Below are 18,414 nucleotides of genomic sequence, written 5' to 3' on the forward strand. Positions count from 1 at the left end.
GTCTGCTGCTGTTTGTTTGCGGCGCTCAGTGACTGTCTGTCTACAACTCTGCATAGCTTTATGGAACGCGCTGATAACGTGTGTGATGTCTGCGCGAGCAGGTGCGCCGTGCTATGGAAATACATATGTTGACAGGCAGGAAGGACACTGTATGTCATTCCATTCGGACCTGCATTTTTTGGTCCTGATACTTCCACAGAAGATATGTACATTTATTCATATTTGGACCACTTTTATTATTGATTGCTATTAGGATGTGAAGGGAGTTTCAACCAGAATAACAAAAAGTGTTTATTATATAAAAATTGCCTGCCCTACCTTTAAAGTCTGCTTAGGTCATTTGTAGGACAATCTTGGTTTGTGGCATATTATTGTGATTACAATTCATATGAACACAAAAGTGGCACAAATTAATGAAATATTCTTAAGTTGTTATTACAATGATAAGTATTTGAATGTACAAATGTGTAGGATAACTGTAATATAAACATTCCCCTGAATGAGTGTTCAAAACACTTGTGCATTAATTCCAGCAGCCACGTGATGGCACTGTTGTACTGTATGCAAGCTCAGTGGGGCAGCTTGAGGTTAAAATCATTCTCTCATTCACTCAGACAGTCACCAGAGAATCTGTAGTTCTCTCAAGCAATAAACACAATGCCCCATAGTGGTCAGAGCTCAGATCACAGTGGGTGACAACAGCTAACAGTGGAATTTCAGATATGTGTTGCCCTATTTCCCCTACTACCCTGATGTAAATGTTTTATTGAAGACAAGTCAATACCATCATTAAAATTGAGGTAATTATGTTTACATATTATTTAAAGTAGATATTCTGTCGGTACCCTTGGAAATTGTGCTCAAGATATTGGAATTATGACTGAGTGAGAATACTATCCACTTACTCCACAGTTCTTATAGATAACCGTGAGGACTCATCCTAAACCTGACAGTTAAAATAGCATATAACTTTAATATAAAATAAAATAACATATCTATATAACTTTATAATGCACAGCTGTATAGCTTAAAGCCATTTTATTCAGCAAATGTCTATTTTTATATAATTATATATAAATGTACAATGCATGCTAAAATACAATAACAAAGATTTTCTATAATAATGAACTATAATGTGTACATATGATAGCATTGTTAACATGATACAAGGTTGTGAGCGGATGTGTCTGCTTGTTGAATTTGTCCGTTTATGTACTTAATTACAGATAAATATGAGACAGACAGTTGCAGTCCTGTCTGCCATTTGCTACACATTCATATGGTTGTGCTTGTGCATATGTGTAAGCAAATGTTTGTGTTTCTACACACAGAAGGGTCAGGAGGTTTCATGCCTTATTCAAGCGGAACCATATGGCCTGAATGTCTGTCAGAGCCAAAAGGCAAAAACAAACAACTAACTAACTAACAAATGTTAAAAATCACTAACAGTGTTTAAAAACTAATGACATTTTACCTCAAAAATAAATCAGAAGCACATTTTAGCCAAACAAACATTGCAAAAGACTTTGAAGGGTGTGTGTATGTGACACATGTGGTTCTTTGATGTTTGGGATTACAGTCGGATTACATCATGGTAGTTTGGATGGGAGCACCTGTATTATGACAGAAAAAACAAGGCCAAATACACAGATGAAAAGAGGAGCTGGACCGAGGTCTCTCCTGAAAAAGAAGAAAACAATAAGACAAGCTTGTTTTCAGACATACCCCTGAAGAGTGTAAAGTTTATGCAAATCTGTATATGTATAGGTGTGAATGTGTGTTTGTTTACCTTTAAATTAGCATGTACTGAATGTCCCTGTATGATTTCAGTATTATGTTTGTTTGGAAGTAACCATCAGGAGGTAGCTATTATATACACAGCTGTCTGGAATACTTCATTCTGATCATTCATGGCATATATTATATAAAATATTTCTGAATGACTGCATTCAAAATGTATGAATTCATGTCTAATGTTCATATTATATTATAACTTAAAAACTAACTTACTAAAACAAAAATAAAATAAAGCTAAAAGATTATAGATCTGATAATAAAATCAAAATCTTAATAAACACTACAATAATATATAGTACTTAAATAACACTAATACATTGTAAACACATTTTATTTTTTAAAATTATATTAATAATAATAAAAATATAAAAAAATATAGTATATTAATAATATGGGTTTGATTCGGATGGAATCCATGAACTAAACAGACAGATGATAGCTATTATTATATGATTCATGTAATAATGTTTGTAAATAAAATGTTCAAATAAAAGCGGTGGTATTTTAGTATTATTTATATACTATTAGTATTTGTGTAATTTTATATATAGGTGCATCATTATAGTAAAATGCAGCAGTATATCAGCAGCAAACTTCAAGCAGTCAACACCAGGCTCTTAATCGAAGCCAGAGCTCTGCAGTGCGTCGAGCTGAATGCGTAATGACTGAATTACAATCAGGTTTGGGTGAGAGCGGGATTAGTTCTGTCTTTGAAGGTCCGAGGTCTGATGTGGTTTCTGGTTTCACAGTGCAGCAGTGCCTTGCATATTGTTGAGAACAGAGGCTGTGCGAGTGTGAGTGTGCTGGAATGTTGCGTGTGCGTTTATGGAACAAAACAGGATAGAATGTTACACAACCCACGCCCAAAGTCCATGCTATGCTTGCCATACTAACTTCCTTCTCTCTTTCTGCCTTTTCTCCTCTGAATTTTTCCTCTCTGTCTCTGTTTTCCCCCATGTGAGCCTCTGACACCCCCATCACCGCCAACAACTCTCTCTGTATATATATTTCTGAGATCAGCCGTGGCTGGGTAGATTGAAGTGGACAGCGGTGCAGAGCACACGCTCACTACTGCCTCCCCTGACCTAGAAACAGAGAGAGAGAGAGAGAGAGAGAGAGAGAGAGAGAGAGAGAGAGAGAGAGAGAGAGAGAGAATGCTAAAAGGTTACTGAGAGGATAAAAGTGTCTTGTGTGGGTTGCTTTACTTATCTATGATATGGGGACAAACCCCTACAAGTGAGCTAAATCTGACAAAAGCTTCCATTTGGGGACATTTAAGATTCATAACTATAATCATATATAAGGCTAGTATTGAACTCACATGAATATAATGTTCTGAACTTAAGACATAATATATCATTAAAGATGTACTGTGTAAGACAATTCATCCAGGTTATGAGTTACTAAACTAGTTAGTTGAACAGGAGCTCCACACCTGGTCTGGAAGAGAATTTACACTCCTATTCCTCTGCGAGACTACGTCTGCCTGGCTCATAGTTAAAAATGCATAAGCCATTTTCTTATTAATATTTCACACAAGTAAGCTCCCTATCACCAGTGCAGCTGTAACCATGCAAGCAGTACAGAGAGAAGGGAAGAGAGGGAGAGAAAGAAAGTGAGAGACTAAAAGAGTATAAAAGAGTGAAGAAGAAAGGGAGGGGAACGTGGTGAATAAAAAGAAAATAGGATGGAACCCTGTTTTCCAGTGTAACCAGACTATTGTTATTAAACCATTTCTATGTCGAATCATGTGAAGCAAGCAAGACTAGGTATAGCCTACATGTGAATGTTTTGGGGGATTTAAAGCTCAAATGTTTAATGAAACTGTTTCTTTAACGTAATTTGTGAATTGTGGTTCTCACTTATGCAACAATACGAGTACGTATCAAGTAAATGACCAATTCTTGTGACAGTACAGCAGAAGTGGTGTTTTTTTTCATAACCAAGTATATTTTCTCTTTGCATTGATGATGTGAATCGGTTTCAATGACCACTGTAAGCCTATAGTGTAGAGTAGCACCATCTAGTGGTAGTATGGCCAAACTGTATGTAGGAAGAATAAAAGACATCGACCCCACCATTAAAAAGGACTTAATTTTATGATTGTGAATAAGATAATTTTTTTACGTTTTGAAAAAAGACTCTTTTGCTCACCAAGGCTGCATTTATTTGATAAAACAGCAATAACTGTAATTTATTCCCTTGATGGTAAAGCTGAATTGTGTGTTACATGTGTTACATGATCCTTCAGAAATCATTCTAATATGATCTGATTTGGTGTTTAAGAAACATCAGAAAACACCAAACCTTTGAATGGTGGTGTATATAGGCTATCCACAAAATTAGTAAACTTACTTAGGCTACTGTATGAAACAGCATAATCAAAGCATAATCAAAAGTTTAAAGCATTAACCACTGCCATTTCATCTCCATCATTCTGCATTTATTCAGCAAACTGTATTATGTCCTGTAACTTTAGTGATACAAGACAAACAAACAACTATTTTGTGATCCAGTGTCTGACCAACCCTTTATTCTTATTTCAGCTAGGAAAGACATGTGTTTATAGTGCTAACTTTTTATTAAAATCATGATCAATTTCTCCCCATACGCCTATGGGAAAAAGGTGTGACAATTCTTTAAAAATGTTAATGTGACCTGGTTTCAACTGCTAAGACACATTAAAATGATCTTCAATGTCCTCCTACCATCTCTGGTATAGTTTGTGGTTATCCCTGGCTGTTTCTTTGCCATTGCAAGTTGATTTGCTGATACTTTCATTCTAGAATTTATCAGCCATAACAATAACTTTACACACTAGCTGCTGCCATCGTCTTCACGCAACCAGTTTCTCAATTTAGCTCGCTAGCTAAGCTGGAGAAATGCCCAAACGAAAATGCGCTTTCAATGATGCAAGTGAAGTGTTTTGCTGTCACTGTAAACCTGAATTTTCTGTCAGCCATCAAAGGTGAAAAAAGCACTGCAGATCATATTTGGACAGCGTCACACAAGAGTGATATGTGGAATTACATTTCATTGTTTATGTTGTCATATTTTGTTTTAGAAATGATTGAATGAAACTGTCTTTAATTGTAAGTTCACATGTAAATGCCATAAACAATGCGTTTGTATTTATTTAAGGAACAAGTTTGAAGAAACTGATGGCATTGGTAATGGCAAAAGATTATGTGTTGAAAATGACATAAGTAACTGTTGTGCTCATGGATACTCATTTTGTTTTATTTTCCATTGCAAAAGCACCTTTACACTCATATTTGCAAACACACACACAAGAACAATTACACAAAGAGTGTGCAGTTCTAGGACAACAAACAATTGAACTTGTAAACACATTTTGAGTCGGACATGATGAAATTGCTCAGGGAGTAAATCAACAACCATTTTGACTGATTCAGTGAGAGATTAGACTGAATTAAACTGATAACTCATGGGATCAAACTGGCTGCAGTGTTTGTTGCCGTGGGCAAGCAGTAATAACACAATATAAGGACATGTTGTCTGTTTATTGTCTTATTTATTTCATAACACCCAGGATTTGTTTGCAATCACTTTCAGTTCGGACCAGGAGTGTCTCTAGTGTCATCAGGACTGAGGCAAAAAAAGTGTCACCATATTTTTATACTCTTTTTTAAAATACTGTTATGAATGTACCGGTATACATAAATTGTCTTTACTTGCAGTATAGAGTCTTTTACAGTCTGCTTGCACAATAACGAGCTGCTTCATCGCTAACAAGCGATAGAAGACAATTCCATGTTTTGTTTTTTCAACATTGTAGGTTAATATCCACGTCATCCAGTGCTCTTTTTGTTTTCTGTCTTATAAATAAATCCAGTTACGGGTGTGAGAACCACTGCACACGGTTCTGAAGGAATCAAACTGAATTGGAAACAATTTCCGAACCCATTCGTTCAATAGAGTGATTCTAGTTCCGATTCGAAACAGCTGATAAGAAAACACACACGTGACATGATTGCGGAAATATTATTAGGAAAAAAAAATTCTCAGGTGGGTCATTGTCAAACAAGCATTTATCATTAGTAATATTTAACTGGGGCACAGAAGTATTTAACTAGAACTTGAGCACCAGTAAAAATGCTCTACTTGCATTTTTATTTATTTATTTAAAAGATTCAATTTTGAAGAAACTGATTTTTGATTTGTTATAAATATATGGATATGAATTATCTCTGACTGCATAGGCTACTGTCCTTCACAAGCTGCACATGCAAAGAAGATTTGCTTCATTGCTGACAAGTTGTTGTTTTTTCCAGATAAAATCTTAAACATTTATTTTTTTTATCATGGAAATCTGCTGACCTACTTGCATATGAGACGATTCATAATGATGGAAATAATTATAACGCACAATCACACACGCATTCAAACAGCATGCAAGGTTGCAGCAGTAGCAGTGACATGTCTTGAGATCCTGTTGCAGAACTCAGGCCTGTGTGTCTAAGTATGTGTGTGTTTGTGTGCGTGCAGAGGATCGATCCAGCCTTCGCTAGCACCAGGGCCCTGAGAGACATGAGGCGGGTAGAGCGAGAGGGGGATGGATGAAGAGAGAGAGAGAGAGAGAGAGAGAGAGCAGCAATAGCAGCAGCACAGCTATTCAAGCTAACTCGTTATGTCCAGGGCTTATTGGAAAACAGTCCGACTGAGGCTCGCCACTGAAATTAGTTATTGATCCTGCCTTCCCATCCCCAACCTGCCTCTCTCTTGCCCTCCTCCTCCCCCTCCGCTTTGGGACCGCAAAAGCCTCTTCTGCTGATTCCTACTCTTTTTCATTTGTTCCCCTCTTCCTCATTCGTTCCCCGGCTCTCTCTTTCAGCAGACACCCCTTTTCGTTCCATACATACATCCGTGTTTTACGTTTTCAGTCCTTTGTTGCCTAGAAGCAGCCTTCCGTGGTTTTGATCAGTTCTCTCTCTCTCTCTCTCTCTCTCGTCAGTGGCTCTCTGATTGGTTAACCTTCTGTCGATGCCTCTCTCTCTTCTTACACCATAACTTCTATCTCTTTGCCTACCTATCATTCTTTTTAATTCTGTTTTCTTTCCCATCCACTGCCTTCCGTCAACCTTGTAGTGCTATCGTTCTCCCTTGTTGTTCTTTTCTCATCCACGAATGACTTTCTTTTCCATTGCTCTCTTTTTATTTCTAGTCTTCGCCTCCTTTCTCTCAGCTGCATCAATTCTGCAGTCAGCTGCACACACTAGTTATAATTTAAAGGAAAGAGAGCGAGAAAGAGAGAGAGAAATGGAGAGAGACAGAGCTGAGGGATAAATGCAGATGTAATTGGTGCAGTGAGGGGAAAGGAAATTAAGAATGTGTCATAATGGTTATGCCATAATCCTTGAAAATAGACATATTTACACACAAAACAAAATATGCATTCACATATTAGCACACACAACAACTACAAGCAGAAACACATGATGCCATTGTGACTAATATATGATTTGCCACACCCTTTTATGATTTAAATTTAGAGATTTAAGATTTAGAGATTTAAATCTTTTATGTGTAGCTAAAAAATATGATTATTACAATCCAGCAAAAATAATGTTAAACCTAAAGGTGAGTTTAAGTTTTAGTCAAGACTTTGGTTCTGTGTAAATGAGATGCTGTTGTCAAGACACTCAGTGTGTGCCTTGTGTTCTGTCAGCTGTATATAAGCATTAATATGTAAAGAAATAGTGTCAAAGTGGCTATAACTCATCAAACAGATGCAAGAAAAAAAGACCGATTACAATTCTGTATGCAGAATTGCAGATACAGTATTGTTCAAATTTTTGCAGTCAGTGAGATTTTTATAACGTTTTTGAAAGAAACATTTCCTACATCTTTCTTACATCTTACAATTAGTTCTCGCAAAAAGAAATTCAAGCTTCTGACCTTCTTCCTGAGCAGTGCCTGGATTTATCCGCTGTAGTTATATGTAATTTCATTGTGTCTCCTGAGTTATGGAATCATATTATCAGCATATACAGGTACATGGCAAAGTATGCTTGATAAAAACATGTTAAAGAGCAGTCAACTCATCTTTAAATTGTACACAACACATTCTGACTTGTGTCTAACATGCCATTAATACAAGTTTAAGACAGTTTGTTCATTAATGAAAACTATACCTTTAAAGAGTCTAAATCAATGGCAGTTCAAAATCCCAGTGCTAAATGTAAAATCTCTGTGATGTATAGCAAATTTGCAGCCAAAGACTCAACAATAAAAGATTGGCTTGGATTGATGATCTTCAAATGGAAGTTACAGAAAGTGAATGGGGGAAAAAAATGCGTTCAAGTACAGACATTATCAATCAATTCCAATATAATTGGATAATGAGGACTTTATTGAAAAGTTGAATAAATTAATTTAATCCAAATATTCTGGATATCTGTGGAAAATGTACAACTCATAAGGGAACACTATTTCATTATTTAGCAATGTGAGCACTACAGTCCTTTTGGAAAGAAGTAGTTGGTGTAATATCTAAAAGGATTAGTAAAGAAATCTGTTTGCCCCAAAATCTGTGGTCTGCACCTGCCTTTCTTTGAAAACACACGAACAGAAGTTTGTAAACCTGTGTTTTTGCAAACGAAACACCTGATTGCCATACACTGGAAAAGTGTTTATGGTTAATCTTTATCATTATGGATCAAATAATTGTTTTCTTGTATAGCAATTGAAAGAATTACTCAATCCAACAAAATACACATTTTTACAAGATCTGGGACTCCTTCCTTCATTTTCTAGAACAGAATGGACCGACTCTTGAGTAATACTAATAATGTGATCATGCCAAAGTGTTTATATATATATATATATATATATATATATATACATATATATCAAACTATCAAACAGGAAGCAGTAAACACAGCTCAATTAACCCACAAGCCTCTCGCTCTTAGCGCTCCGTACGCTTTTGCTCTCTTATGATCTCACTAGGCTGGGAAACAGAGCTCCAGGAGGAGAAAACTAAGGAACGGGAATAATAAAGGGGGTATATACATACATATATATAGAACACATCTTTCTTTAATGTGTGTGAATGTTCCTTTATGGCTCTTGTGTTGGTGGTAGTTTTTCATGAAAATCTTGCATTGTAAATAATAATAAAAAGGTTCACACACCCAAGAAAAAAAGAAGAAAAAAAAAGGTCTAAATCACATAAAACAACTTTAGAGAAAGTTTTGTGGCATTATGTTGTTGCTCTGGAGCTTTATTGCCTTCTGTTTATGTTTCTGTTTCTCTTTTTCATTTTCTTTCCTTTAGCAGGACAGAGAGAGGCCCCCACATTACTTAATTTCATTCCTTCGGTCACATGAGCATTAACATGTGGAGAGAACATTGAACTGACATTCTTCAGGTAGCTTTAACAGGTCAGGGTAAAGTTTCTGACTCAAGTTCCCAGGCTGCATTTCTTTCTCATATCAAGTAGACGCCACCAGGAAGGCAGCTTGAAAAGAACTTGGCCTCTGATTGGGCCATTAATTGAAGTGTCAATGATTTGTGCTCAAATTACAATTGGACAACAAAAATGAACTGACATGCACACTTAAGTGATTCAGTCAGGGAATGAGGAATATTCTGTGCTTGGCAACAATGTTGTTGGCTCATTTATCCTGCTGCTGCCATTTGCCTACCAAAACCACAGTACTCTGGGAAAACAGTTGTCTGTTCATGTTTGTCAGGGTTCAGATTTAGGCAGCACAAATGAAAGGAAAATTTTTACATCTAAGAAATAGATTTAACTTCTAATTCTCTTCTTCCTGTTTAATTGTGACTCCTAAACCTTTCAGGGTTATTATCATTTAGAACTTATTTTTTCATTTTCAGTTTATTTATTTCACCCTATGGCTTTTAGTTTAGATTTTTATTGTTGGAATTTTCATGTTTAATGAAGGTGGGATATAACATTTGAATGTACCATTCAAAGCTTTGGGATCAGTAAGATTTTTATTTATTTCATTAACAAAAATGTTTTCATTTAGTTTTTGCTAACACTGACAGCTTTACAATTTTACCAAGAGACTACTGAAGCTATATTTTGTAGTCAAACAGGAAGCAGTAACCTCAGCTAAATTAACCCTCCCGCTCTTAGCGCTCCGTACGCTCTTGCTCTCTTCTGATCTCACTAGGCTGGGAAACAGAGCTCCAGGAGGAGAAAACTAAGGAACGGGAATCGTAAAGGGGGTTGGTGGAGAACACGGGAACAAAGCAGGAATTTAAATGGAACCCCTCATCCTCCCCCTCCTCCCTTCGAACCCCCTCTGCACCCCCTGCCCAAATGCCTCCCAGCCCCCGCCTTTTCATGCGCCTGTCAGGGCTCTGCAGTGCGGGGGTAGCGGTACAGCTTGGCTTCAGGGGGAGTGTGGTACGATAAGGGTCTTCATGCCGTGCATGGTTGTGGGATGTGGCAGGGAGGGTGTATTAGGGTCATCGCGAGAGCAAGATTGTGAGGTGAAAGGAATGTTTACTTTATTGGGATCCCCCACTTGCTCTCGCAAATGGAAAAAAAAAGTGCTTCCTGGAACCTACCACATATCACCTGGCTCTGGTTTAGCCACTTTTTGTGTATGTATGTGTGTGTGTGTGTGTGTGTGTGTGTGTGTGTGTGTGTGGTGTAAAGTCCATTAGACCTCTACATTCTAGTATGGTAGTCCAATAACCCACGTTCCAGAGAGGGGAGCTGGTCTCATGGCTAACCAAGAGTAAAGATTAACCGTAACACATGCAACTCTATAAAACAAATGGCTTGCGAGCACCTCCTGGAGGAATTACCTCTCTGTTTTATGAGAGAAATGGTATTTGTCCTTCTCAACAGATGAGATGACTGGTGATCTATGGAAACGAGAGCTCCTCACTCTCTTCCATGTGAGCAATGACCTCCAGAATTCAATAAAAGACAGGATTTTCTACAATACAGGAATAGCAGCCATTCATAGTGCAAATATATCAATGGTGAAATCAATTTGCTGGTCTTGATGTGTGATTTTGTACTGTGCTTGCGATTTTAAGAATGTTAAATGGACAGTTCACCCAAAAACGAAAAACATTTACTCATCCTCGTGTCAATCAGACATGTATGACTTTCTTTCTTCTGTGGAACATAAAGATATTTTAAAGAAGGTTGGTAACCTAACCGATTTGGTTCCCATTGACTTCCATTATATTTTTGACCATACAATGGAAGTCAATGGGAACCGTTACTTCAAAATATCCTCTTTTGTGTTTTTGGAATAACATGAGGATGACATGATTTTCATTTTTTTGGTGGACTATCCCTTTAAATCAAGTTGTCTTGAAAATGTGCTAAAGCATTTTTAGCACAATAATAAAAAAGGAAGGTCAGAATCTTTTTCAATAAATATACATATAATGTAATATCTCCATCTGAGCTGGAGTCCTTTCTCCTTGCACATAATATTGATGCAATCTGAAAATGTGAGTCAGGAAAACAGTCATCTCCTTCCATGAGTTCTCTCCTCCACCCACCATTTCCCCTTATTGCACAGAAATAGACAGGAAGTGCGTCATAACTAAAGGAAGTACTTCCAGGAAACGGAGCAAAAGCACAAAATAAAGAGGGCGGACATGAATATGGTGAAGAAATGGCAATCCTATTTGTTTCATCAAAATGTGCAATAAATAAATAAATAAAATTTAATAAAAATATTTAGGTCTAACTGAGTCTGAGTCCTATTCTTAAATAGCTGAAACTCACTTCTAAAAATCAAAGTAGTGCTGTGACAAATAGGTTAAGCTGTGCAGCTGTGGCAATTAGCCTGTGGTGGTGCTCTAGTTCCTATCCACCGTCATGTGATTAGCGTAGTAGCAACCATTAGCCATCAGGTGGCACTGTTAGTTAGGGCACTTCCCAGTATTCTTGACCCAGCACGCACAGGAAGAGATGAAGTGGACTATTTGGCCCAAAAAAAGTACATGGGGCTGAGTTCAATGACTGGAAATCACAGAGGAGATAGGGCAGGGAGCGGAGGTGAGTCAACCTCATCTGCCTCAGCAGGACTCTTGAGCCTACTCATGCTTTTATCAGCAAGAAGATCAGCAATACATTCACCGCCTCACTTTGTTGAGGAAAAATCAAAGTTGTTCCCGTTTACGCACTAACAATAAAATTCCACAGTTTTGGGAACAAGGACAAGTGGTTCAATTCAACCTCAATTAATTTGGTTTAAACGAACATCTTATAAAATGTAAAGGGGCTTTTAACGGTTCCAAAAAGTTTCAAAGTCGCTATACATATTTGAAGCTACTCAACTACTAAAACCTCGACAGGGTTCAAGCGTATATTTTTTCTCCCTCATCTAACAGACAAACCTCATGAACACAAGTTTTGCCAGCTCAACCTATAACAATGTTCTTCTACCACACTTTCCATGTGCCTTTGCATGGAGGCATAAAGAAGAGCTGGATGGTTGTGTACTGAAGGCAAAACTGTCTCTGTCAAAGTTAGGTTTAATGTGAGCTCTAAACCCTTTTCAGCTCCAGAGCAGTGCAGCTCTTGTTTACCGGGAAGAGAATGACGTGGGACATTACATAAGATTGAGTCTGCCTTTCACAAAAAGTGGTATAGAGCAATCTTTAAAACCAGTTCGTTGAATGTTAACTAGGCTACACCACACCAAGAAACAATATCACCTTCTGTGTTGGGTGTGTGACGTGCTAAATAGGTTGAATGACTCTTCAGGGTGTGGCAAGGCAGGTTTGTGTTTGTTCACATGTTTTGTGTACTGGCTACTGGTAATTTAATCCAAAATGTTACTTTTGATTTAGTAACCTCATTTTAATTATAATTAACTATCTGTTAATTGAAGCTGCAGTCCGTGGCTTTTTGGGGTTAAAAATTATCCAAAATAATTTTTTTAGCAAATACATAACCAGCCAGTGTTCAAAACTATCTGCTTGCCTTAGCTCGGTTCAAAACGGTAAGCTTGTAATAATGTTTTTAATTCCAGTGGTACTGGTGGATTTTCGCGGGAAATTCGCGTCATTACGTCACATCTGAACACATAAAGAAGGAGTCTCGGCTAATAGGCTATGTTGCGTGTGAGGATGCTGGAGGTGGAGATTTATAGCCTTTTCTCACAGCACTTGATATAATTAAACTTATCAGTTTGATGACAGATCCAGAAAGGTTCAAACGACAATCACCAGTGACAACTGGAGATTCACCCGCTGTAAAATGCAAAAGACTTCGGAGTGGCTGCAGAAAAAAAGAGACTGCAACCGGACCCATGCGAAAACAAGGACAAATATCGGAAGGGCATTAAATGTAGTCACGCAATGCTGATGTTGAACATTAACATTTGCACGGTTTTAAACGTACAGTATGTAATTTTTGGCCACCAGGGGTCGCTAATCTCTTACAATAACAAAGGCGTATATCGATGACGCAAAGCATCAAGCGGAATTAAGGATGGATCTTTTATGGATGAGTAAATACAGTGATGTTTTTAACAAGACTGTGGTGTGAAGCAGGGCGCGATTGCTAATGAGAGACGTATACCAGCGCCACACGCAACGCGAGTCCCGCGGATATAAAGGAATAAGGACATTTCATTCGACCGAACTACACGCAAGTGCTGAATTAATAAGTTACTCACAGGTCAGTTTATTAGACTAATTAAACTTGAGGTAATGCAGCGCTGTTTCACTTGCTCTAACAGTTACACTATCACACAAAACGGCATTTGAGTGTCTTGAATGTTGTTAGTTAGGTTGTTTGTTGGCTGTATGAGACTAGCAGTAAGCTAGATCAACATTAGAATAACATACAGATCATATTCTAACATTTCATCATGTTGAACTAAACAACATTGATTAGTTTTATGTACATTTGCTCACCTGTCTAATAAAATACATGGAACACTCGCGTCTCTGTCAAGTCGAAGTTAGTCGCGGACGTGGACCTCTCGGCATCTCGAAAGATGTTGATCTTCGTTCTAGTCCTCTTTTTGTCTCAAAGTCTGCTTGCCATGGTCCAAAATGTTTGAACAAAACAACAACAGCGTGAGCGTCCTGCTAAGCATAACCCAGTTGTCCACGTCTGTCGCCATGGTTACTATGGCAGTAAGAGCGGAAACCTCTAGTGGCGGAAACCGAGGGTAACGCGGATATGACGCCATTGACTGGCGACTCCTCACCCCTGCTGACACGTCCCGTTTCCTTGGTTAAAATCGCAATTTTCTCACGATTTAGAAATATTTGGAAACATTGGGGATATTGTAAGTAATCAACTAAACAAAATATATAATATTGGCCTAGTGGTTTTTGGATATTTTACTGCAAAAATCCTACATATTGTACCTTTAAGTGATATGATAAGCGATTTTTAGATTTAATCAGCGCGATTTACTGCAATGATTTTTTTTTTCCTTTGGTCAGAACCAGAACAAAAGTGGATGTTACTTACTTTTTCAGATGACATTTTCGGTGACAATTATTATGTTGGTCATACTTCCAAAAATAATTATCTGTGATTCTGAATGACAGAATCCACACCGGCGCGGCGACTGACAGCCGCACACTCTCCTCAAACATTGCGCGCTGTGCCACAATGTTTGTTTCAACATTCATCCGCGCTGTGCCGTGTCAATTACAGATTTTGAACAGAGATGTGCGACAAAGAGGAAAAACTGCGGACTGCAGCTTTAACTAATTAAATGTGTGTGTGTTCTTTTTTTAACACTGTATGTGGCAAGATTGTGGTTGTACATAGATCTCATCGTTCATTTCTTTGGTGTTTATGCCCCCAGAATGTCGTGGCCAAACTATGGATAATTTTGATTGGCTGTTTTATGAGCAGTGTTTATTTAAGTTGGCCCTGCCCAATTTAAATAAGACATTTGCCCTCACAGTTAGATTGAATTTGACAGTACTACGTTTGGAAAGTCAGGTGTATCTTACCCCAAAAGAATGAAAAAAAAGTTGCTTATCAGCATCAGCTCTAGGGCTCAGAAGAACCATGATCAAGTCAAGTCACCTTTATTTATATAGCGCTTTTTACAATACAGATTGTATCAAAGCAGCTTCACAGTGATAACATGAAAATAATACAACAAAGTTTGTTTCTAGAAGAAAATTGCATCAACGTCCACCTTAAGTAAGCCAGATCAATAATATTGTTGAATATTAAATGTCCCCAACTAAGCAAGCCAAAAGCCAAGGCAACAGTGGCAAGGAACCAAAACTCCATCAGGTGACAGAATGGAGAAAAAAACCTTGGGAGAAACCAGACTCAGTCGGGGGCCAGTTCTCCTCTGGCCAATGAAGGAACAGTGTATGATTCGGGCAGCATTACAAGTCAGATTGGATCGGAACATTTAGAGTATTTATCCATTTCCATCCGGTTGGAAGTCGAAGTAATCACGCCGGTATGGAGACGAGTTGTTGAGGATCAGAGCATAATGTCTCAATGGAGACTGTTTGGAAAAGTTGTAAATTGTACACCGTCCACAACGGATGTTGATATAATTTTCCACATTTATAAGCTACAAATTTAAAAGGATTTTTATACCTCCAACTCTACCCAATTTAATTTTGAGCTATTCAATTTAACAAAGTTTAAAAAGAAAAAAGAAGAAATATGAAATTATTGAACAAATACATAAAACATTGGCTAATGATGATAATGATAATGGATAATGATAATATCCAAATAGAGAATGTTTGGAATTGTTGTTGTATCGTGTCACACCATGCCAAAACAGTTTGAGGCTGTCTACACTGGACGCGATCCAAATCCATTTGTCCTTCATGTCAGAAGCAGTGCAGAGGTATGTGGAGTACGTCAGAAATAGAACATGGCTTGAGTTTACTGATGGGGATTTGTTGCATCATGCCACATTTAGACAGTATCACTGATTATAATGGGTTCTATTGACTTTTGTGTCGCATTGTGGCGCTTACATCCAGTGTAGACACGGCATTACAAGGAGGATCTATCTTGGCCTACAAAAAAGTTGTAGAAATTTGCCAGAAATTTTGTGCTGCAGTTGTGCAGTTTGATATTAATAAGATCTCACATGGATACCGTTGGAGAAGCATCAATCGTAAAGGACGATAAAAACCATAGAGTTTGCAGTTGGCTTTAAACACTTTTTATGTGTTTATTAAAGAAAGTTATGGAGATGATTTTGTGTTAATTCTTGTTCTTCGGATGAGACGTTAAACCGAGGTCCTGACTCTCTGTGGTCATTAAAAATTAGGGGTTTAACCTGGCCAAATTTGCCAATTTGGCCTCTGTCCATCATGGCCTCCTAATCATCTCCATATACTGATTGTCTTCATCACTCTGTCTCCTCTCCACCAGTAAGCTGGTGTGTGGTGGGCGTTCTGGCGCACTATGGCTGCCGTCGCATCATCCAGGTGGATGCTGCACACTGGTGGTGGTTGAGGAGATTCCCCCTTCCATATGTGAAGCGCTTTGAGTACCTAGAAAAGCGCTATATAAATGTAACAAATTATTATTATTCATTGTGAACTTTTACAAAATAATTTTATACCAACCTCCAACTCTACCCAATTTCTTTTCGAGTTTAGTTCCAAAAGTAAAAAAAAAAAAAAGTGAACATTTTATACTACAACAGCAACAAAGTAAGGAAAAATGGTTGAACGAATACATAAAAAATTGGCTAAAGATGAAAAAATGTGTGATGAATAAACTTTTTTTTAAACACGAATATGATCCCTGGGTTACCCCTTTTCTACCCCTAATATTTGGAACATTGATTTGTGTTCTGCGCATGTTCTATTCGCAAGGAATCTTGGTCTTTTGAGTAGAGGAACTTCTTGTATGCGCCGTCTGGTGCATACAAAAACCCGCGTGCAGTATACCGGAAGTAAACAAGAAGTAGAGGTAAACATGGCGAGGTGCAGCACCATACTTTTGGAGTGAGGAGGAAACCAATTTCTTTATTAGTACAAAGGCGATCGCTATCTGCCCCGAACTATTCATTATCCGCGTGCTGCTGCTGTTGTTGTTGTCTTTGGATACAGGAAGAAGAATCGGAAATGACGCATATTGCGTCTTAAGGTTGTCCGTACGTCCAGACGCTAACCGTGCGTCGCCGTTTACATCGGGATATTGCCAATTGATTACAAATTCCATGTATACAGGAGTAACTCTCTCTGCTCACGCATGTAAACGGGTTATTCCGAATGTTTCAGAAACCCGAATAGTGACCTTAACCCGACCATAACCCGAATATTGACAGCTTGTTAACGTAGTCAGTCTGTTACCAGTCAACCTATGTTACAACAGTCTCCAGTCTCCCTGAAGAACTTATGACATTCAGTATAAGCAAAACAGAAAATCAGACACTTTTTCAGAGCACTATATACTAATGTGACTCACTAAAGTAAAATTGTCCTCTCTCCCCCTCCCTTCTCCCTTCTGTTGAGTCAAACTGTAACATTTACTTCTCCATCTCAACTGCTTTGCCGTTTCTCTCTCTTTCGCCCTCCCTCTTTCTGATTGGAGATTAAATGGGCATCCTGCCAGTTTTTCATATTTCCTGGCAGCAAAGGGGCCAGCCAACTTCCTGGAGGGGAGGGGCTTACTGAAAGGTTACATTTGCACAATGTGCCTATGGAAAAACACAGAGTGGGGAGAGAACACAAGAGAGGGAGAAAGAGAGAGGGGAGGGGCAGCAGGGGAACAGAGAAAGGGAGGGGGAGCTTGAGAGAGCGTTAGGCAGCTTGGGCTAAACTAAACGACTCTACCATTCTGCTGTGCTCGGGTAATGGAAAAAGCCCTCCAGGGGAATATTCAGCATGCAAGAGTATCGAGTTGCTCTCCATCATTACAATGCTGCCTAACACCAATGCCCCCCCCCCCCCCAACCCCACACACACTCCCCTTTCGGTCCCTCCCCCGCAATGGCCCCCTCCTCCTCCTAAAGCTTCATTTTTCCCTCCTTTTTCACCCGTCCATGCATCTATGAAATGAAAAGGCTTTCTGGGAGGCTAGCTGAGGGCCACAGGAGGTTGTCTAAGCCTGGCCTATCTGAAGTCGATGTATAGGTGTTCATGTGCATGTATGTGTTTGTGTGAGAGGCAGGAGCTGGTTGATTGGTTATGGGAATGGAGCTGTAGTTGTATTGGTTTATGTGTTGTAGATACATAATAGAAACAAACATCCTTGTCATTATCTATTCATAGAAAGACAGAGAGAAACCGATGGAGATAGGAAGTGGTTGCTGTAAAGTCATTTAGTTAGTTAAACGCCTCAGTTAGGTATAGAGAAAAGGCCCGTTCACACCAAGACAAATGTTTGGTGTGATAAACATTTTAATTTGAATGAACAGCTGTTAATGCGTCTGTTGAGACTGACAAAATCATTCGCTTGGTGTCAATGTGATGGAATTTTGTCGTATTGCACGCAAAGTATTGCAATTTAGATTTGAGTTTGTTTTAAAAATGGTACAAAATGGACTGAACACCTAAGCATGTTTTCAAATCTCGGTACCATCGCACTGTGAAGAAAACTGACCAACCCAATGAGATTTGCGCTTTTGGCCACATGACCAGAGCTGCTGCTGTTACATAAAACTATGGCATGGTGGAACT

General features: G+C 38.4%; 1 long non-coding RNA gene across 1 annotated transcript in view; it reads right to left on the minus strand.

Annotated features, from left to right (window-relative positions):
- Window positions 1-2,679: 2,679 nt before the first annotated feature.
- Window positions 2,680-18,414, minus strand: part of LOC130101605 (uncharacterized) — a 121,340-nt gene continuing 105,605 nt past the window's right edge. Inside the window, exon 3 of the long non-coding RNA XR_008809009.1 lies at window positions 2,680-2,882. This is a non-coding gene — a long non-coding RNA (uncharacterized LOC130101605). The remainder of the gene's footprint in view (window positions 2,883-18,414) is intronic.

The sequence above is a fragment of the Rhinichthys klamathensis genome, unplaced genomic scaffold (genome assembly GCF_029890125.1).
Source record: "Rhinichthys klamathensis goyatoka isolate OS25496 unplaced genomic scaffold, OSU_Roscu_1.1 h1tg000259l_1, whole genome shotgun sequence".
Classification (NCBI taxonomy): Eukaryota; Metazoa; Chordata; class Actinopteri; order Cypriniformes; family Leuciscidae; genus Rhinichthys; species Rhinichthys klamathensis.